This window comes from Ictidomys tridecemlineatus, chromosome 6, assembly GCF_052094955.1.
Source record: "Ictidomys tridecemlineatus isolate mIctTri1 chromosome 6, mIctTri1.hap1, whole genome shotgun sequence".
NCBI classification, from domain to species: Eukaryota; Metazoa; Chordata; class Mammalia; order Rodentia; family Sciuridae; genus Ictidomys; species Ictidomys tridecemlineatus.
In genome coordinates, this window is record NC_135482.1 from 7,266,860 (window position 1) to 7,290,388 (window position 23,529).

The following is a 23,529-nucleotide window of genomic DNA, read 5'->3' on the forward strand; positions in this document are numbered from 1 at the left end:
AAATTTGGGTTATTTGGATCTTCAATCAACAAATACATGATAGGCACCTATTATATGCCAAGCACTGCTAGGTCTTGGGGGATACAGAGTTGTTTAAATGATGATTCCTATTCAGACAAGCAAGAGAAGAAAAAAAAAATGTGGGGACAATAAACTGTTTTACCTGCTGTTACAGAGAAATGGAGTGGACCATGGAGGAAAAGCAAGTAGATTAACTCTGGAGAAGTGGAGAAGGTTTTTTAAAAAATGTTTTGGTTGGATATGAAAAAATAGTCAAAATTATTTACAATAATAACTATATTTTACTGTTTGCCTGTTGTATGCCAGGATTAGTTAATGTTACTCACCAGGGAAAAGGGAGGAAGAACATTCCAGGCAGTAGGAGAAACAATAGCACTATCAAGGATTCTGTGTCCTAGAAGGAAGTGTGATGTGCTAGTGGGGAGGTGGAGGGGAGACCCGTGGCCAGAACAAAGTCTAGTGACTTGGGTGGGATCTGATTATGACTTCGAAAAAAGGACTTTACATGTGGATATACCACTGGATGTCTCTTTTTGGGTTTGTTTTAATAGCACAAAGAGGCTGTAACAGGGCATTCCATTTCTTGAACCATTTCTTGTCATTTAGCCTGATCTGCCCAGCTGACTTCTTACCTTCAAATGGGCAGATACCGAATCCTCTTTAGTGCCTGGGCAGGAACTCAATGCTCAGGAGTGGATGCATGAGGAACACTTATAGATATAAACCACTGAGATATCAGAACTGTAAGGTTAAGATTGCGTATATTTATTTAAAAGGCATTTTTTTTTAGCACCAATAAAAGTCAGTTGTCATTTACATGTGAAAGGAGTTAATAAGAATACCTATCTCACTGGGTTGTAAGGATTAAATTAATAAATTTAAGCACTTAGATTTACAAGTGTTTTTGTTTTTATTTGTTTTTGGTACCAGAGATTGGTACCAAAAGGGGACCACTAAGCTACAACCCCAGCACCTTTTTACTTTTTATTTTGCGACAGGTTCTCTCCAAGTTGCTGTGGTTGGCCTGAACTTTTCATACTCCTGCTTTAGTCTCCTGAGATGCTTGGATTAATTATTGGTGTGTGCCACCATGCCTGGCTAATTTATGCAGTTAGAATAGTATATAAATATATAGTAAGAGGTCAATTAGTATTGCCTGTTGTGTGCCTACCTGTGTGGACTTTTTGCCAGAGACAAGAGTTCAACTACTGTTGGGTATATAGATGATAGAAAGGAAATAAGAAAAAAGCCTTTAACCTTTGAAACCCAACATCCTTTTGGAATTGGAGGAACTGCTTATATTACATGAATTGGAAGAACTGCTTATATTGCATGAACTTTTTATTTTTTATTTTATTTTTTTAGTGATTGAAAAGTATGGTTGGCGTGGAATTGTATTTCATCTGTCTGTGAGGATTGTGAGCAAGGTAGGTCCCAGGCTTATTTATTCTTCCCTGCTTCCCTTTCTTTTTCTTTTCTTTTCTTTTTAATTTTTTTTTTCAAGTTGTAGATGGACACAATACCTTTATTTTATTTATTTATTTTTTATGCAGTGCTGAGGATCGAACCCAGTCCCTCACATATTCTAGGCAAGCGCTCTACCACTGAACCACAATCCTAGCTCCTTCCCTGCTTCCCTTTCTAATATGTTTTCTCAGTATTTTCAGTTATACTAACCCGCAGTAGATCAGATTTGAGTATTGTATAGGGAAACATTATCTTTTGCAGTCTCATTTACCATGGTCCAGTGATAATCTGTCACCATGGTTTATGTAATGTTATGGACTATATCTAATATCTTGTTAGAATGTATTGAATCCTGAGAAATAACCAATCAAAGTTTCATGGTTATAGAATTGAACTGCTAACGCATACACATACACCAACCTCTGATTTAAACCTTAAGGGCAGAAGTTCTTGTATTGTAGCCATTTTGTAAAACCAGTTTGAGTTAATGGATAGTGAGTGACAGGCTAACTTATTCTGGTCACGTTAAAATTCAGTAGCGTGCGTGAATGGTAAACTTAGTGCAACAAAGGGCTTGACAATAGCCAGGTCCTCAGTGGCAACATTAAATTTTGTCAGTGATGACAGGATCTGTTCATCTGTAACTGCTAGAGTTTGATTTGATACAGCATGCTTGTTTTCCTATCTTAATCTCTGAGACCCGAACAAAAATATAACACATATGATTTTGGCTCATATATTTTATCTTCTGTCAGATGCCCACAAAAAGAGATGTAGATGGCAGCTTCACACAATCCTACGAACCTGTTTTCTGTCTGAACATTTCTTGTCAAAGAAAGAGCTAGTACTAGTTCATGTAGTTCTTGTTTTCTGTCACTTTCTGTTACCTTAAATATGTTGAGATCCCCTTACTCATTGATGTGGAAGACTCGGATCACTCAGGGTGAACTTGACAGCTGAAACAACCTTACAGTTCCCCAGCCAGGAATCCTGCTAACTTACACATAGAGTTCTTGGGTTCATCAGTCTTTGGACTTTTTTTATTGTAAGTACACTGAGAATAGTATAAATTTTTGAGACTGGCTTTCTCTCACTCTTAAATAGGAACCTTTAATATATTGTTAAAGGGAAAAATAGTTGAGCCACTTATAGCAAAACCAGCATGATCTTGGAATTGAAACTGCTGCCTAAGAAGGGAGAAAGAAAGAGTGTATTAAAGTTTAACTTCTGCAAATGAATCTGATTTGAAAATGATTATGAAAATGATCTGGGTGGTCAATCAGGAAATCATCATCTTAACGTTTCTGCGTTTTTTTTTTTTAAATATTTAGTTGTAGTTGGACACAATACCTTATTTCACTTATTTATTTTTTTTTTATGTGGTGCTGAGGATAGAACCCAGGGTCTTGCACATGCGAGGCGAGCATTCTACTGCTGAGCCACAACCCCAGTCCCTGCTTTTTTTTTTTACATTTATTTTTTTAGTTGTAGGTGGACACCATATCTTTATTTTTATGTGGTGCTGAGGATCGAACCCAGTGCCTCACACTTTGTTAGGCAAGCACTCTACCTCTGAGCCACAACCCCAGCCCCTGTTCTGCTTTTTTTATTGGGGTGATAATAATCAGAAACTATTTCATGGAATTATTAAAAAAATTAATGGAAAGGAGGGGCTAGGGTTGTGGCTCAGTGGTAGAGTGCTTGCCTAGCATATGTGAGGCACTGGGTTCGATTCTTGGCACTCCACATAAAGAAAATAAAGGTATATTGACAATTAAAGGAAAAAATATATATGAGTTAATGGAAAGGAAAGAAAGAAACTAGCATTCACTGAATGCCAACTAAGGATTAGGCATGGTACTGTAAACTTTCCATATGTTTTTTATTGAAATATTTCAAGTTCATTGATAGATAACACAAATTTTCAGGTCAAAGTAGATATTATTATGAAAATCAGTCTTTTGAACTGTTTTGACCTTTATTGAGCTATTTAGAGGAAATGGAATTATATCTTGTTTCATGTCATTGTTTCTGTAAAACATTGTTTTATGGAGAAGAAAATATCTGCATGCGTTAAAGAGTTTTTTTGGTTGTTGTTGTTTTTGCTTTCATCTTCTGGGCTACTTATTTAGCCAAAGGCAGGGAGAAGACTAGCAGGTCTGAAATTAGAGACACCTTTGCTGTTTTGGGAAGTTGAGATTCTTGACCCAAGGTTTGCTAAAGTTGGTGCACAGGAGGTCAGAACAGTTTAATATTTTCATAGATTAACACAAATGTGAATTGGGGTTGTTTATGGGTGTAGTTTTACTTGATCTGTTCTTGTATCTGCAAATGGAGTAAATAAAGTACTGATGTTTTGGGAAACTTCTGCAAAAGTCCCTGAACCAATGCAAATTAATCTTCTCCAAAATACCCCTAAATTCCCCATTTGTCTATTGCAACTGGATGAGGGTATTGACTATTGTCATCATGTTTGTAAAGAAATTAGCACACAGTTTTTTAAAAACAATTGTAAATTTGATTTTCTTCTGTTAAATTTTCTCCTGAAAATTTTCTCTCATTGGAGGTACCATTTCAGTGTCCTTCAGTCATAGGTACTAATTGTAGACTCAGAATAGTTAAGTTCTCTCCTGGATAATATGATATTAAGTTGAAATGTTCCTTTTCCTTATTCTATAGTTAGGGTTTCCAAATTTTCCCCCTACTCTTAAAATGGTGAACTTTCATTGTGGTCAGAGCAAGTTGTATAGAGATACATTGCTATCCTTTCTGGGGCTAAAATAGACACATTAATACTTTTTAATCTATGAAATTTCTCATTGTTTTTTCCTGTCTTCTGAATGAATTACTGTATTTTTCTTTTTGGCTACTTCCCTTTTATGATTTAGTCAGAGAAACCTTAATGCAAATTTTCTTTCTTTGGGGAATAAATGACACTTAAAAACTCAACTTTATTGAGATACAACTTACATAGTACAAAATTCACTTGTTCGAAGTATACATATCATGTTTTTTAAAATTTTTTTATTATATGGACACAATACCTTTATTTTATTTGTTTTTATTTTTATGTAGTGCTGGGGATCGAACCCAGTGCCTCATGCATGCTAGACCAGCACTCTACCACTGAGCCATAACCTTGGCCCCCATATCACTGGTTTTTAGTAAATTAATGGAATTATGCAACCCCACTCCAGTGTTAGATTTCAGCACCCCAAACAGATATTTTCTGCCTTTTAACTTCCTTTCAAGTTATTCACAAATTTCATTAAATTTGTTATCAAATTTAATCTCCTTCTGAGTTTTCTGCTATTGTATCTCACAGCATGATCATCACAGATTTTACACCAAATTCTTGTGCAAAAAAAGTGGGGTGCGACGATTACATGATGCTTTAAAAATTTTTTTTTCTCACTAAAGAGCCTCTTTTCGCAGCTGTTCAGCACATATGATCACCTTGAGCTTGAAGCCTGAGGAATAATTTTTATATATTTATGTATAAGCATAATCAGAAAAAAATGCTGTGTTTGTCAGTGTTTTGCTGGCAGACCAACAGCTATGGTGGGAAGATGAGAGTCTCATGTGGGCTCCTTGCCGCGTTGGCTGGGTTGACTGATGATATGGGTGGTACTTTGGCACTCTCAACACCTGCGCAGAAGTGCAACCAGTATGCGTGCTTGCAGAGTTCTGGGTCAGCGGTGCAGGGCACAAGTGGACAAATGCACACCCACATACATGCCACTGGGGAGTATGTTGCTGTCCTGTTCACCTTTTAAGTGAAGTGAGGGACAGATATTGACTGTGGTGATTATTCTATGAAACGTTATAAACCAGTTATTGGACTGAAAAAACAGGGTGTGACAAGCCAGGAAATAATTGTCTTCCTATTATGTGTCTTCTTTGCCCCTCTTATTTGCATATTAGTTTTTTATTGCTTATCAGACATAAAACTCTTATCATTTTTATTCCATTTTCTCACCAGTTTTTACAGAGTAGAACTTTTCTTGAAAAGATGGGATTTAGCTTTTCTTCAGTTATTTTTTCCTTGGAAAACATTCCATATACTTCAGACCCCTTCTAAAAGGTTTTTATGTCAACTTCATTTCAATTAATTAATTAATTAATTAATTATTATTATTATTATTATTATTATTATTATTATTATTATTTTTGCAGTGCTGGGGATCTAGTCCAGGTCTTCACATATGCCTGGTGAGTGCTCTACCACTGAGCTATATCCCTAGCTTATGTATTTATTTATTTTATTACTATTATTATTTTTAATATTTTTAGTTAATGGACACAATAACTTTATTTTGCTTATTTTTTTTATGGGGTGCTGAGGATTGAAGCCAGTGCCTCATTCCTGTGAGACAAGTGTGTGCAAGGCAAGTGCTCTACCACTGAGCCACAACACCAGCCCAATATTTATTTTTGTAGGAAATAGTTTATTTGATTACTTTTCTTTGTGCATACAGACCAGGTATTTGTAGATTTGGAAAATTCTGCTCTGTGCATCAGTATTTAGTTGCTTAGTAAGTAAGGTAATAAATACTGTACATCTGAGCTTTTATCTTTTATTATTATAATTGTTCTGTTTTAATGTTATTGTTAATCTCTTACTATGCCCAATTTATACATTAAATTTTAACATATGTAAGGGAAAAAACTTAGGGTATATAGGGTTCAATACTATTTAAGATTTCAGGCATCCACTGGGATAATAATAAAAGATAATAAAAGATAAGTTCTTTCTTATTTAAAAATAATTTCCTCCAATGTTCTTTGCCTCTACCCCAAGTACTAGAGATTGAACCCTGGGACACTCTAGTACTTAGCTACATCCCCAGCCCTATTTACTTTTTATTTTGAGACAGGGACTTGCTAAGTTCCTTAGCCTGGCTGCAGACTGAATCCTTCTGCCTCTGTCTCTCAGGTGGCTGGGATCACCAGCCTGGGCCACTGCATACTTGTTGCTAGTCCTCTTATGTGTGTCTTGGAACAATAGCTCTTAACAAGGTGCCTGTGATTATGTGGACTTGAACCCTGGCTCAGTAGTTATTAACTTCTCTAAACCTCTGTATTCTGTATAACTGGAGAAAAAATAAACTTGTTGCAAGAATTAAATAGGCTTTGGCACTATTTCTGGTCACAGATAGTAAGTGAGGACTTTATTTATTTATTTTTAATATCATAATTTTGTTTATTTATTTTTATGTGGTGCTGAGGATCGAACCCAGTTTCTCACACCTGGGAGGCAAGCGCTCCACCACTGAGCTACAACCCCAGCCCTATCTTTATTTTTCTTAATCTGAAATAACTTGTCACATAATACGTGATGACTTTTCACCTTAAATCTGTGCTTTGAATATGTGTACATACACATGGAAATGCATGTGTAGACTTTGCTCAGGTAATGAGATATTTCTTCTGTAATTATCTCTGTCCCATCTCTTTCCCATCTTTCCTTCATGATACTTGGAGTAAAGGTAGATTCACTTAAAAAAAATTTTTTTTTTTTAGTTGTTGATGAACCTTTATTTATTTATATGCTCTGCTGAGAATTGAACCCAATGCCTCTTACATGCTAGGCAAGCACTCTACCACTGAGCTATGATCCCAGGCCCTAGATTCACTTTTAATTTAGTATGCTTGTAGAGTCCATATGTTAGCCATTTTTCCCCTTAAATGTCTGTGTTTGCTGCATACCACTTTGAAAATAACACAGGAAATGCCGACTGCTCCGATGATGGCAAATCATACTGCTTCAGACTGTATTATTTGAATGGATACCTTGGGAATGCATGAAGGCATTGATGGCTGCCTTACATCTCTGCCCTGAGTTCATTATGTGGCCTTTAGTTGATCTAAGGAGATTATCAATTAATTTTTCAGTGGTTCTCAATGGGAAAGGTACCATGTCTGTAGAAAGTATTCGGAAAAGTCTTGGGGGTGTGTTTGGTTGGTAAGTGGTCAGGGAACAGGGATAATTGTCCAAAGTGTTATTGCCCACATAAAATACCAAGACTATTGCTGTTCAGAAATTGAACTAAGTGGAGTTCATAGATTGGTAATGTTTTATTTTATTATATTTATTTTAAAAAGTTGTTGCTTAAAGAAGGAGGATTTTTTTTTAAGAGAGAGAATCTTTAATATTTATTTATTGTTTTTAGTTTTTAGTTTTCAGCGGACACAACATCTTTGTTTATATGTGGTGCTGAGGATCGAACCCGGGCCGCCCGCATGCCAGGCGAGCACGCTACCGCTTGAGCCACATCCCCAGCCCAAGAAGGAGGATTTTTGAAAGAATCTTTCAGAGCTGTAATATATAATCTCTGAATTCTTCAAGGAGAATTAGTCCATATTTTCCCATTTGAGAGAGGTTAGATTCTGAAGGGATTTGCCATTATGAATGTTTTTTGGTGGTATTTAATTCCTAACATTAGGAGTAGTTGAATGGTTAAAATGGTTTGGTGATTTAAAAAATAGGCATGTATTGGGCTCAGCAGTAGAGTGCTTACCTAGCATGTGTGAGGCACTGGGTTCGATCCTGAGCATCACATAAAAATAAGTAAAGATATTAAAAAAGAAAGAAATTGGCATGTATTCCTTCAGTAATTTGTGTATCTTCATAGTTGATGGAAATAACATAATTTTTGCCTGGCATTCCAGTGATACCTGAATATTGCTTGCATTGTTCTCTCTCTTTCCCTTCTTTTAAGGGCAAATAATGTATTTGTTTGGCAGATTGATAAGATTTTTATTAGATATGTAATTAAACTTGTTGTAGCTTGTTTCACTTGAACCTAATGTAGGACTTTGACACAAATTTTAGGTACTCTCAGGTTTCGACTACCACTTTTATTAATATTAATATCTAGGGCAGTGTTTCTGAAACATTTTTGTCTGTGACTCAGAGTTCAAGATACATTTTATAGCTGGGCATGGTGGCACATGCCTATAATCCCAGCAATTTGGGAGACTAAGTTGGGAGGATTACAAGTTTGAGACCAGCTTTGGCAACTTAGTGAGACCTTCACCAACGTAGTGAGAGCCTGTTTCAAAATAAAAAAGGATTTGGGATATATTCTGTGGTACAATCCCTACTACCCCCCATATATATATATATATATATATATATATATATATATATATATTTATTTATTTATTTATTTATTTTAGATTTAGACCTAATATATCATAAGTGTATAGATACCTGAAAAAAAAGTTTTATGAAATAATATCTTTTTATATATGGTACATTCTGATCATTTCTAATTTTTAAAAAAATTTATTTTTTAGTTGTAGTGGACACACAATCTTTATTTATTTTTATATGGTGCTGAGGATTGAACCCAGTGCCTCATGTGTGCTAGGTGAGCATGCTACCACTGAGTCACAACCCCAGCCCTGATCATTTCTATTTTATTTCATTAAATTTAATTGCAAAATGTAGACCTTGGCCAAAATGTGAGCAGTATATTATGAATGCAGCTAAAAAAATTTATTGCTTTAGAATACATGTTCATGAGCCTCTAATGCAAGCTTTACAATATATCCCAAGCCTGTTTCTGACATCTGTCCCACTAATGTTTCCGAATAGTATACTTCATCTCCTCTTGGATGTATCCTGCAGCTTCCTGATTATACTCCCTGCTTCCTCATGTGCTGCCCTCACTCAGCTCTCTTTTCCTTTCAGCTGTCTGCTTGATGCTTTTAAAATGTTACTCTGGTCATAACATAACCAATGCCAATAACCTTTTCTTCTTAATTTTTTTCTTCTAGTAAAATATGCATAAGATTTACCATTTTAATAATTTTTAAGTTCACTAGTACTAAACACATTCATAATACTGTATAGCCGTCACTACCATTCATCTGCAAAACTCTTTTTCATCTTCTGCAACTAAACTCTGTACCTCTAAACAATAATTGCCCATTTCTTTTTCTTTTTTTGGGGGGGGTGTGCTGGGGGATTGAATCCAGGATTTTGTGCATGTGAGACAAGTACTCTACCAACTGAGCTATATCCCCAGCCCCCAACTCCTCATTTCTTGTGCATTGCCTGGCTTGTTTTATTGATCCACATTTTCCTTCAGACTGGCAGGAGCAGCTCTGGGTTTGTTGTTGTAATTCACTAATTTATTTTTATAAGTGGATGTGTGGAGAGATTGTGTGGAGCACTTTAAAAGACAAGATTATGCTGAAACAAACAGCCTAGAATCCACCACACCTAATTTCTTTTTTTCTTTATAACAGTATGGTACTATTGAAAGGCTGAGTTGGGAGACTCATGGCTTGGGTTCTTTTCCTGACTTTTCCACTAATTCATTTGGTGACCTTGAGCAGATTGCTTATAACCTTTCTAAGCTTTAGTTTCTTCATCATCTGAAGCCATTGGATACTTTAGATTTTTTTAAGACCCCCCAAATCCAGAAATTCCATCATCTTTGGACAAAGTTTTAAGGCAATAGAAGAGTCTGTTTCTCTCTTCATCCTTCCTTTCTCCAATCTCCTATAATCTGAATGATTACAAGAAAAATAAATTTAAATCGGTCACACTTGATTATTGTGATGGAGTGATTCCAGAATTGTGATTATAAAATAATATAGACATATAAAGTGCTATGTAGATGTCAAATATTATGTGTACCTCTATGAGGGGTGAAAATGTAGATAAGCAGGTTTTTCCAGTGTACTTTCTGTGACCCGCTATGGGGTCACAGTTATAAGCTCCACCTATCGAGTCTTTTGAGCTCTGCTTTATTCTGCCTGGCTAATTCCTTACAGCATTCTCTTTGTAATTGTTTTGTGCCTTGAGTGTGCTTAATGTATCCAGAGGGTAAATCTGGGGAATTCATTTGCTTTGAGGATGGGAAACTGTCCCTTTTCAGCCTACAGAGGTTTTGCAGGAAAATTTAGCACCAGAAAAGATGTTTGCCAAAGTTATGACTCCTGTGAGCTGGCTTCTTCCTAGCCATGTTGGTAACTATATGGTTTTATCATTACACATTGTGTTTTTCACTAAACATTGTAGCATTTTTTCTGAGATGCTAGTAAGCTGTCCTGTCATTGTAATCACCTTCAAATTATTGATAGGATTGGTAGACATCTGTTAAAATTTATGAAAATAGGCAAAACAAGGCTCTGTTTTTTTAATCATAAAGGGCATTTGTAATGGAGCTCTTTGGTGGCAACTCTGGCTCTTCATGCTCTTTCATCGACCCATTCATTTTTTTAAGTTTTAGGTGGACACAATATCTTTATTTTACATTTATGTGGTGCTGAGGATTGAACCCAGTGCCTCTTGCGTGCTAGGCAAGCACTCTACCACTAGCCACAACCCCAGACCCGACCCATTCATTTCAATAGACCTTTTTTTAAAAAAACAAAACCAGCACCCAAAACAAAAAAGCCTCATTTGGTAAAGAAAGAGAATTAATACCCTAAATCTATTAACTAGTTCAGTCCAACAAGCAGTGGTCATGCCCTTATTACCATTGTAGAGCCTAAAGACTCTATGTTGAGCTCACCACATTGCTATCAGCCTTTTTTCCCCAAACAGAATAGTAAGGCACATTTTCTCTGACTATATAGCATAATGAACCGAGTTCTGTTTAAGTAAAATAATTTCAAAGGAGCTAATGGGATTCATTGATTATTAGGTGAGTTTATCCTGATTTGCAAACAAGTTGTTCCTTTTGCAGAATTAAAGTTTGACAGCTTTCCATTGTAGAGAAAGATGTGTATGTATAGGTGTGTAAGGGTTAAAAGCTTTATTCTGTGGAATTGACATTGGGAAATTTTTTAGACTATGAATGAGAGTAAATTGATGCATTTCTCTTGGGAAGAGGATTAAGGTAACTCATTAGTTGTTCAACACTCTGATATATGTCATAATCTGAGATTTGCCTAAAGTTAGGTGGTATAACATAGTTACCATGTAACCCAACAATTATACTCCTAGTTATATATATTCAAGAGAATTGATAACATATGTTGACACAAAAACTTGTACATGAATGTTTATAACAGCATTCTTTGTAATAGACAAAAAAGGGAAACAATCCTAATGTCTATTAACTGATTGATGGTACCCTGTGCTATAGATATATAGTTGAATATTATTTGGTAATGAAAAGGAATGATGTACCTATACATGATTCAACATGGATGGACCTTGAAAACACGCTAAAGGAAAGAAGCCTGTCATATTATGTAATCCCATTTTTTTGGTGATATATCCAGAACAGACAAATCCATAGAGACAGAAAGTAGATTGTGGTTGCTGGGGGCTGGAATAAAGAAGAATGGAGCTGGGTGCTGTTGTACACACCTGTAATCCCAGCTCTTTAGGAGGCTGAGGCAGGAGGATCCTGAGTTCAAAGCCAGCCGTAGCAACTTAGCGAGGCCCTAAATAACTCATTGAGACCCTGTCTCTGAATAGAATACAAAAAAAGGGCTGGGTGTGGCTTAGTGTTAAGCGCCCCTGAGTTCTATATGACTTTATAAATATACCCAAACCATTGAATTATGCACTTTGAAAGGGTGAGTTTTATAGCAGGTAAATTGTATTTCGTTAAAGTTGATATTTCAAAAGTAGGCCAAAATTGTCTGTATTGGTAACATATCTTTTTGCTTAGTGCTATATGAAATTTTGAAAGTGGTATACCTTGATCAAAGATTCCTGATAATAGCCAGGCATAGTGGTGCATGCTTGTAATACCAGCTGCTTGGGAGGCGGAGGCAGGAAGATTGCAAATTCAAGGCCAGCCTCAGCTACTTAGTGTGACCCTGTCTCAAAAAATAAAAAGGGCTGGGGAGGTAGCTCAGTGGTAGAGTGCCTCTGAATTCAATCCCCAGTACCAAAACAAAAGTTCTGTGATATCCTCATTTCCCTAAATAACAATTGAAAGATTTTTTTTTGTTCTGTTAAAGAATTGAATTAGAGATTTATTTATTTAGCATATTTATTTAGTGCTGGGGAGTGAACTCAGGGCCTCGAAGTTAACTAGGCAAACAGTCTACCACTGATCTGTAGCCTCAGCCCTGAATGTGAGACTTAAAATTTATTAGCATTCTGATGAATACAGGAAAGGAATAAGTTGCATATTTTATTTTTAATTTTTTCTTTTTTTTTTTTTTTTTTAGGAGTACTGGGGGTTGAACTCAGGGGCACTCAACCATAGAGCCACATCCCTAGCTCTATTTTGTATATTATTTGGAGACAGAGTCTCACTGAATTGCTCAGCAACAAACCTTTGCTGAGGCTGGCTTTGAACTTGCAAGCCTCCTGCCTCAGCCTCCTGAGTCGCTGGGATTACAGGTATGCTATACCATGCCCAGCAAAATTTACCTTTTGAAAGTGTACAGTTTGCTGTTTTTTTAGTATATTCTCAGGGTTGTTCAACTATTGTCCAATTCCAGAATATTTTTATTGCCTGAAAGAGAATCTCTGTACCCATTAGCAATTACTTTCTGACCCCCTTCACCTAGCACCAAATAGCTACTAACCTACTTTCTGTCCATGGCTTTGCCTATTCTGGATATTTTATATAAATGTACTAATGCAGCATGTGGTCTTTTGTATCTGGCCTTTTCATTTAGCATAATGCTTTTAAGGTTCTTCCATGTTGTAGTAAGTGTAACTACTTCATTGAGAAAATTCACAAATCATGTAGTTCACTCACTTAAATGTACGATTTAATGGTTTTTAAGTATATTCACAGATATGTACAACCATTACCACAGTCGATTTTAGAACATTTTAATCACTTCAATGGGACACTATACCATTATTTAGCTTTTGTCTCCCCAGCCTCCTGTTCACACCCCTCCCCCCCACATAAAGGGCCATTAATCTACTTTCTGTCTCTATAGATTTTTGTTTAATGTGAATAGAATTATTTTAAATGTAGGCTCTGGTTTGTCCACATCCTTGTTTTAATCTGACTTTTTGGTTTTTGTATTGGGTGTGAAGTGTAACTCATTATGGCTTGGTTAATATTCCCTATTGACTAATGATGTTGAACATCTTGATGTGTTTTGATTATCCATTTGTATGCTTTCTTTAAAGAAGTGTGTATTTAAATTCAAACTCATTTTAAAATTGGATTATTTATCTTAAATTGTAAGAGTTTTTAAATATATATTTAGGTTTATAATTCCTTATTAGATAATATAATTTGTAAATTATATCTATATTCTCTCATTCTATGCTTTTGTTTTCCCCCCACCTCTTGATGGTATCCTTTGGTGCACAATACTTAAATTTTGATTTACTTTTTTTGGGTGTTTATGCTCTGTCATATCTAGGAAAGTTGCTAATGAAAGTCTTAAAGACTGTTATCCATGTTTTCTTATAAGAATTTTGTAGTTTCAACTCTTATATTTAGATCTTCAATCCATTTTGAGTTAATATTTATATATGGTGTGAGGTCGGAAGTCTAATTTCATTCTTTTCATGTGGACATCATTTTCCTAGCCCCTTTTCTTGAAAAGTAGTTAAATGTTCAGTTTTTCTGGTACATTTTGTGAAAACAATTTTTTGTTGATGAGACTATTCTTTCCTCACTGAATTGTCTTGGCATAAATTGCTCATCAGTGTGATAATTAAATTTGGGTTAGGTTAATCTTTTTAGTTTGGTCTTTGAGGTTTGTTCTGAGCCCAGCTCCCCTCTTTGGTTCTCACTGGTAAGTCCTTATGATTAGTTTGTTGCTTTTAACTAATAGGAAGATGCCTTTAGGCCTGAACTTCACCCACAGTCTTGTTTCAAAGTCATTTGCTTTGGGAAGGACTTTAGAGCGTTCTTGTCTTATGGACTACCTCTGCCCCAGACATGTTTCTGAATCATTACTTTGGACATTGGCCAGGGGTCAGCTTTTGGTCTTTTTGGTTTGTCTCTTATGGTGTGGAACTTTTGCCTGATGAGAGAGCTGGGGAGTGTGACTGGGGCCTCAGTGTTCTTAGACTCTTGGTCCTTGAATAGAGCCTCTTTCTGAAGGTGGGGACTGGTTGGAGAAAGGGAGCCCCTGATCTCCTGGTCCTAGTGAGCAGGAATTGAGTCTCCTCAACTTGAAGTTGTAGATGACGAGCAGTGTGGTAACCTACTCCTTCTGGTATTTCTCTGAAGCTGAGGAGAGGAGGAATGCTCTCCTCTGGCCACTCTCACTAGCCTGGAGTGGTGTTTCCTGTAGGCCAAGAATGAGTAAATCATAGTTTAAATGCTGCAGACTCCCGCTGTGACTGGGTTTTAATAGATTCTCTTGAGTAAATACTTGACTATTTGTAGAGATTTTAAATAGTTGTTTTTCTTCAACAGTTTTCACCAGCATTGCTTGTTTTCCTGGGGAGTGTGTTTGTGGAGTCCTCTTGCTGAGATCCGGGAAGTGGAACTCTGTGATGAACCTCACACTTTCTTTGGGGTTAATACCAGTTTAGGTTCAGTAGTATACATCTCTGCTTCTGTGGCTCTGGCCCTGCTGCCTTGTGCTGCTATTGTCACAATTTCATTTTTATCCATTGTGTGTTCAAAAGTACAGATATATGATTCTTGCTTTTTGCATTTTTCTGTTAAGACAGTGGAAACAAGAGAAACAAAAATGCATTTGTGCTGTCTTTTTTATTTACGTGTATAGTTATCAGTGATCAGTATCAGTGATCTTTACTTTTTTGTGTGTATTTGAGTTTCTCTGTAGATTGTTTTCATTTCAACCTGAAGGACTACTTCTAGTATTTCTTATAGGTCATATCTACTAGCAAAAAACTCTTCTCAATTTTGTTTTTCTAGGAATGTCTTCATTTTTCCTTCAGTGTTTAAAGATAATGTTGATAGGATCCTTGGTTGCCCTCCCATCACCCCCTTGAGGACTTTGGGTTTATCATCCCACTGCTTTCTTGCTTCCTGGTTCCAATCCCTTATGTATTATTAGTTGCCTTTTTAAATTATTATTTTTTTAGTTGTAGTCAGACACAATACCTTTATTTATTTATTTTTTGTGTGGTGCTTATGATTGAACCCCAGGGCCTTGTACATGCTAGGTGAGTGCTCTACCGCTAAGCCACAAGTTTAGCCCATGAGTTGCTTTTTTAACTTTTTTTTCAAGATTTTCTCTTTTTGTAGTTTGATTATGATATGTGGGTGTGAATCTCTTTTAGTTTATCCTACTTGAAGTTCATTGAGTTTCTTGAAAGTATGAATTAATGTTCTTCATAAAGATGGGGATGTTTCACCATTATTTCAAGTATTCTTTCTCTCCTGCCCTGAGATTTCATTGTGTACGAGTTGGTATGATTTCAGTTGCTCTATCTTCAAGTTCACTGATTTTTCTTTTTTTCATGCCTGTCTAAATTTGCTTGAATGCCTGTAGGGAAGTTTAATTTCAGTTATTGAACTTTTCAACTCCAGAACTTGTTTGGTTCTTTTCTATAATTTCTGAGTTTTTATTAATAGTCTTTATTTGGTGAGGCATCATTCTCATTCTTTCCATTGTGGGTTTTTTTTTTATGATTACTTTTAGCTCTTTGAAGATATTTGAAACAGCTGATTTAAAATCTTTGCTTAGTAAATCCAAAGTTTGGTCCTCCTCAGGGATGGTTGTCACTGTTTATGGCATGCACTTTCCATCTTCTAAACTACACTGGCTGTCCAAACTCCAATTAGGCAGTCTGTATGCTAGCCAGCAGGAAGAAAGGCTGAAGACAGACACCCTCTTAACCATACTTCCTAGAAATCTCATATGCCTTGGTCTTAGGCCCATTGGTCAGAGTGTTATCATATAATTGCACCTAATTTCAAGGAAGGCTGGAAATTGTAGTAAATCAAGTAAGTGAGGTCATTCTTTCCCTGGATCTTTTATTATTAAGGAGGACAGAAAAGGGATTTATGGTATAATTAGACTGTAGTAAAAAAGCAGAATTCTATCTCTTCAGTTGTTTTAACATCTCAGCCTACTACTCTTCTTAATACACACATGTGTGTGTGTACACACACACACACACACACACACACACACACACACACACACACACACACACACACACACACACACACCCCCCTCCAAGATGAGCTACCCAGTATTTTGTTTGGCTGTTACATGCAGCTGAAAGTTCAGGATGTCTGGGTAATGTGCAGTCTTCTTTGTCAGGTGTGGTTCAGGGTCTATAAGCTAGAAGACAAGATAATTGCTCCCCAAACCATTAGTGTACATAAGTGTGATAGAATATAGGAAGTAACAAGAAAAGATTATCATCATTTAGGAAAGGAGAGAATTAGTAACAGAAGAGTCACTGGTCTGAAGCAGTTACTAAATGCTACTGTGTAGGATATTTGAAGACCTTCTGTCCACAGACTAATAAACTCCTGTATTAAATATTGTTTTTAAACCTGAGGACTCTGGTCTTTTACATACTCACCTTGGTGTCTCCTGCCCTACCTTAACTTAATGACAGTTCAAGCCATCTGAAACAATGGGCTTCTGTGAGAAAGCAATGCTAACTCTCTCTGCCTTTGGGGAGGACAAAGTTTGGTCTTCCTCAGGGATGGTTGTCATTGTTGTCACTGTTTTCAGCATGCCTTTTCCATCTTCTAAACTACAGTAGTTGTCTAGGCTCTAATTATGCAGTCTATATGCTAGTCAGCAGGAAGAAAGGCTGAAGACAAACACCCTCTTAACTATTCTTCCTAGAAATCTCATATGCTGCTGCTTTCTTTTTGGTGGTGGAGCTGGAGTTTGAACCCAGGGCTAGGCTTGTATTCTACCACTGAGCCATACCTCCAGCCCCACTTCCTGCTTCATATTGATAGTTTCTGCTACGCATTTTTTCCCCCAGTACTGGAGATTGAACCTAGGGCTTCAACATCCTAGGTAAACACTGAACCACTGGGCTGCATTCCCAGCCCCACTTTTTTGGTGCCATCTAAGACATTTGAGTTACTAAATTCAGATGATTTTTCTCTTAGATATGGATCTTCAGTGCACTTCCTTTCTCCTTAGTCAATTTGGAACCTTTCCATTTTAAGATGTATGTATATCATCAACAAAATATTCAAAGATTCTCATGCTGCTGGTGTGCATTTGTTTTTGGTTATCTGTACCATGCTCTTGCCTATGCAGATGACTTCAGAATACATAGCCCTGATTGTGGACTTGTGTACTGGGTCATTTTTATGAATTTTTACAATAATTGCTCTTAGATTTAGTTGCAGAGTTGAAACTGTTGTAGTGCTATGGAGAGCACTTTTTTTTCCTCTTCTTAAAAGTGGTACTAGGGATGGAACCCAGGACCTTGTGTATGATAAACAAGTGCTTTACCACTGAGCTACATCCCCAGCCCTAGAGAACACTTGTTGTTTTGAAAACACATGTTGGTTAACAATGGTTATGCTTCTCAGAAATGTGTTGTTAGCCATTTTGTTGCCATCCATATCACAGAGTGTGCTTATACAAATATGGGATTACTGTCATATATATATAGTCTGTTGTTGACCAGAGTGGTGTTATGTGGGGCATGATGGTATTTTTCTTTTTTTTGGTTTAGAATAGGAGCATCTTTACCTCTACTCTCTCTCTCCTCTTTGTTTCAAAGCTTTAAATGTAATTGTGTGGAGTTTAAAATTGTATTAGACTATCTGTTACATTTTATTCCAGAAATTCTCAGCACCTTTTTTAGAATATTAATTGGGTAAGAGTAATACTATTTGAAGCAAGAGGCTGTCAGAAGGAATAATAATGAGCCATGACTTAGGAGCTATTTTTATTTAAGTTGTCAAGGTGTATTATGTTTTCAGAGGTTCTATGTTTATTGAAGACTTTAATAATCATGAGAAAATGAAAAGGCATTTTAAACCACAATCTTTTTTTTAAGGATTTTTTTTAACACAATACCTTTAATTAATAAATTAATTAATTAAATTTTCTGTGTTGCTGAGGATTGAACCGAGGGTCTCGAACATGCCAGGCGAGTGCTCTACCACTGAGCCATGACTTCAGCCCTTTAAACCACAAACTTTGTTCTGTATTCCATGAAGGTAACTTGAAGAGCCATTGCTTTTTATTTTTTTAAATTTATTTTTTAGTTGTAGTTGGACACAACTCCTTTATTTCACTTGTTTATATATTTTTTATGTGGTGCTGAGGATCAAACCCAGGGTCTCGAATGTGTGAGGCGAGCTGAGCCACAACCCCAGCCCCCCCCCCCCCCCCCCGCCATTGCTTTTTTATGTAACTAATATTACCAGAGTAGATTAGTGTGGTTTTTACAATTGAAGTATAATCCGAAGAATAATTCATGAATGCTGGTCACTACCTTAGTGTCTTAGCTCTAATGCTGTCATCAGTGTGTCCTTTGCACCACTAGTTTCTCAGTATGGCACAGTAGGTGCTCTGGAGCTGCAAGGCTGACCTCTTCTGGGGACCTGCAGACACTTTGCAGCCTTGAATAGACACTGCTGTCTGTACATATGTTGTATTTGGATGCCTCTCCCAAACTGTGACAATTTCTTTTTTTTTCTTTTTATAGCAAGATAGTTTATTCCCAGGGTTCACAAATATTTGATCAAGAATTTAGGAAAATCTTCATGATTTCTCTTGTGAAGTAAGAGCATGTTTTTTGTCATACTGGCAGAAAGCTCATTGGGAAACCTAAAGATATGAGGCTGCCGGCACTGGGAAGTAGGGCTTCTCTTCAAACACTCCATTGTAGTGTGGAAACAAAGCCCAGCACTGTGATCGTTTTCCTGTCTTTCAACTCTGCCTGCCTTCATTCTGGTGAGGTTTGTTTCAACAGGTTTTTCATTCCAAAGTTAATGTTAAAAAATGATTTTCTTTTGTAATAGCCATACCTGAACAGGTATCACTATGGCAGATACTATATAACAGATTTTCTGTGACAACATTTCAAATTGTCCTGGCTTCTTAGTGTTCAGGGATACAGTTTAAGAGTAGAAATGCGTGAAGAATTCTTTTTTAAAATTTATTAATATGTTTTTAAAGTTGTAGATAGACACAATACCTTTAATTAATTAATAATTAATTTGTATGTAGTGCTGAGGATCAAACCCAGTGCCTCATGTGTGCTAGGCAAGTGCTTTATCACTGAGCCACAATCCCAACCCTGAAGAATTCTTAACCTGAAAATTATTTCATAATGGATTGCATGATTTTGGAGGGAATACACAAAATATGTTCTGATTGTATTTAAATATAGTTAGGTCTTTTATACATGGCATATGGACTTATAAATATCCATAACTTTGTCTTTTAGAGAAGAAATGTCTAAAAGACAAATATAATTCCACATTGAAAAATTGGAGCACATTTGAACACCATAGAAGACGAATTGGGAATTGTGAGGATAGCCTTTTTTGGGGGGTGGGGTGGGTACTGGGGATTGAACTAAGGGATATTCAACTACTGAGTCATATCCCCAGCCCTTTTTCTTTTTCTAATATTTATTTTTTAGTTATAGGTGGATACAATATCTTTATTTTTAATGTGGTGTTGTTGAAGATCAAACCCAGTGCCTCATGCATGCTAGGCGAGTGCTCTACCTCTGAGCCACAACCCCAGTGCCCCCAGCCCTTTTTCTTTTTCTTTTTTTAAATTTATTTTTAGTTTTCGATGGACACAATATCTTTATTTTTATGTGGTGCTGAGGATCAAACCCAATGCCCCGCGCATGCCAAGCAAGCGCGCTACTGCTTGAGCCACATCCCCAGCCCCCCCAGCCCCTCCAGCCCTTTTTCTATTTTGAGACAGGGTCTTACTAAGTTGCTTTGGACATTAGTAAGTTGCTGAGGCTGGCTTTGAACCTGTGATCCTCCTGCCTCAGTCTTCTAAGCCGCTGGGATTACAGGTGTGTGCCACTGCACCCAGCAGGATAGCCTATCTTTAATGTTTATATGCATGAATAAAACTCAAAGAATGTAATGAAGTCATCTTTTCCAAAAAGTACTTTAAATTTCAAGCAGCCTTTGGGGGCAGGGTTCGGTAAGGGAAGGGTAAGGAATGGTTTAAGGCAAATTGTAAAACTTTTGTTACATGTCTGCAACAAAATACTACATTGTAGTTAGTTTTTCTGTGCTTTTTAGAACATCCCCACATAGGACTCTCAATGATAACAGGACACATAGTAATAATTTTTTTTTCAGAGAAACTTAACTCAAGGTTATATAGCCCAATTTAGTGATGTGATGTGTTGAGATACAGATCACACGTCATAATATTTTATCTAAAATAACATTGCATTGTTATTGGAGGCCAGGCAGAATAGTAAATTAGACCAAACCTAAAAGTCAGATGCAGGCTAAAGTAACAGCTTGTGGGGGTACAGTTCACTTTCTACATAACTGCTAAAGTGATTTTTTAAAAGAGACATCAGATCATAGCACTCTTTTCTTAAAGCCTTCCAGTGGCATCCACTTGTTTGTCTCCTGTCTGACCACACTGATCCTTCAGTTCTATCAGGATGCTGCGCTCTTCCCACCTCATTGCCTTTGAACTTGCATATGCTGTTCCTTCTGCATGACTGGCTGTTTCTTGTCAAATTCAGGCAGGGCCAGATTGTGGTGGTTAGAGGCATGAGTTTGGAAGGCTGATTGTCCAGGTTCAAGTTATTTAATCTCTGCCATTATAAAATATTGGATAATATAAATAAATTTCTCAATGTTGTAAAGAGCAAGTACATATATATAAAGTGCCTCCCTTACAAGTGCTCATTTAGTACTGGCTGTTCTAGTCTCAACTCAAGTATTATCTTTTGGATGAGAACTTTCTTGAGCATTTAATCTGAATTAGCCGCCTGGTCCTCTGGCATATGACACTTGTAATCTGAAATCTATTTTGTAAATTTATTTACTTATATTTTTTGGTCTCCCACCGTAATGTAAACTCCCAGTGCCTAGAACAATACCTGATCAATATCTGTTTGTTTAGTACATCAAGCAGAGTCAGGTCTGCCCTTTCTTTAGGTGCTATAAGACTGCAGGGCAATCTGTGTTTTTCACACAAGGGAAGATATTGCTGTGTGTACCTAACACCTTTAGGTTATGCCCTGACTGTGGATATCTGGCAGGGGTTTATTATAAATGGTAAAGAGAGATAGTCACTAGAAAAGGGGTTGAACCAGGAGGTGGAATACACATTTTACTTCTCTTCTATTTTTTTTTATTTCTGCCACTTTGAGATGGTGAATTCATGTCCCTTTATTTAAGCCGTTAAGCTTACTTGTGTCTTTAAGTTTGGGAACAGCTGGTTGGCCCTCAGCATTATAAAGTTTCAGCTTTATTGGGCTTCTAAAATAGTGTGAGTAGAAAGTGCTGATATGTAATCAGATACTCAGCCGTATATGATAATTTTAGGAGTTGGAGGCATGATCTGAGTTCCAGAATAGGTGATCTGAGGCTAGACATTTCCTAAGCTTTCAAGTGAGGCAGATTTGATAGTGATTTGTTATTCCTCGTACCTTTCTGCCTATCTATGCAGGATTCTCACACCCCGCCCCCCATCATTCTCTTCCTGTTCTTGTATTTTTTTTTTCTAATTCTACCTTCATTTCCATGTTTTTCTTCTCTGGCACTTAAAGGAAACCCAAATGTTGTTTCCATTATTCAGCTTTGGCTCCTGGAACAAATATGCAAAATCAGATTCATTATCCCCTCAGATAAAATTCCTCCTCTTATATTTGTTTCTTTTAGCAGAATACCTTTTTTAAAATTACTTTTTAGTTGTAGATGGTCACAATACTTTTATTTATTTATCTTTATGTGGTGCTGAGGATCGAACCCAGGGCCACACACATGCTAGGCAAGGACTCTACCACGGAGCCACAACCCCAGCCCCAGAATACCATTCTTGCAGTTTTTCTAGGTTAAAATCTAGGATAGTCTTTGATACCTCCCTTTCCCATAAGCAAACATGGACATATCTCCCCTCTCATTAATCCTGCTCATTTATTAAATAAATAAATAAGTAAGTAAATAAATAAATAAATATCCCAAGGAGTGAACTCAGGGCACCAGACCACTGAGCCACATCCCCAGTCCCTTTTATTTTTTATTTTGAGATAGGACCATACTAAGTTACCCAGACTGGCTTCAAAGTAGTGTTCCTCTTGCCTCAGCATCCCTAGTAGCTGTTCTCAAATGTTATTGCCTTTCCCAGAAGCTTTTTCTGAACTTCTATATATTTCTATACCTACTTGTTATAGAATCCTCTTTCCTCTTTTTGTTCTGTAACTATGCTGGCTTTGTATATATGATGTGCTTGCTGTGAGGTTATTATAGTCAGCAAATTAAATATTCATTGAGCCCCTATTCAATTTCAAGGGTTGTTTCTAGATACTTGAGACAAAAAACAGTAAAGCAGAGTTTCTTCAGTGAACTTACTGTCTAGTGGGGCATTTATCATTATATAGCAAGGGTAAGCACTGATAGCAGCAAGCCAAGGTCTATGGAGACATAACATGTTGGAAGGGTGGATAGTAGGGAGAATTAGGCTGGGGAAGTCAAGGTAACTCTGGGCAGTGGCAAGTACAGAACAGCATAACAGGTGTATGTGGCTGGAGCATATAAAGGGGAGTGGTGAGAAATGAAGCAGTAGAGATGGGCCTTGCACTGTAGTAATTGGAGAGGTAGTGTTATATGGTTACTGTTATCCATTTTGTTGGGGGAAGAGGAAAGACTTGGGGGACTTGATTCCCACTAGAATGAGGAGGAACTGAAAACCTGAAGTATTCAGAGCCACATAATTTATTGGCATTAGGATATCTGTATCACTGGTTTGCCACTTAGTTGAGAACTGTATGGTTTTCTCTAAGTTTGACTCTCCCTTACCCCAGTCTTATAACTTAGAAGCAATTACAGAACTCTTCTGGAGCTGGGCACCACAGTGCATGCCCATAATCCTAGCAACTCAGGAGGTTGAGGCAAGAGTATGGTGAGTTCACATTTAGCCTCAGCAAAGGCAAGGTGCTAATCAATTCCTGGGACAAAATCTCTTCTGGTATTCTCTTCCATGTTTCTAAATATGTGTACATGTTGG

The 23,529-nt window shown here is 36.9% G+C and overlaps 1 protein-coding gene across 1 annotated transcript in view; it reads left to right on the plus strand.

Moving 5' to 3' along the window:
• The window catches only part of Mrtfa (myocardin related transcription factor A), a 181,294-nt gene that overhangs the window by 40,262 nt on the left and 117,503 nt on the right, over nt 1-23,529 (plus strand). The window lies entirely within an intron of this gene.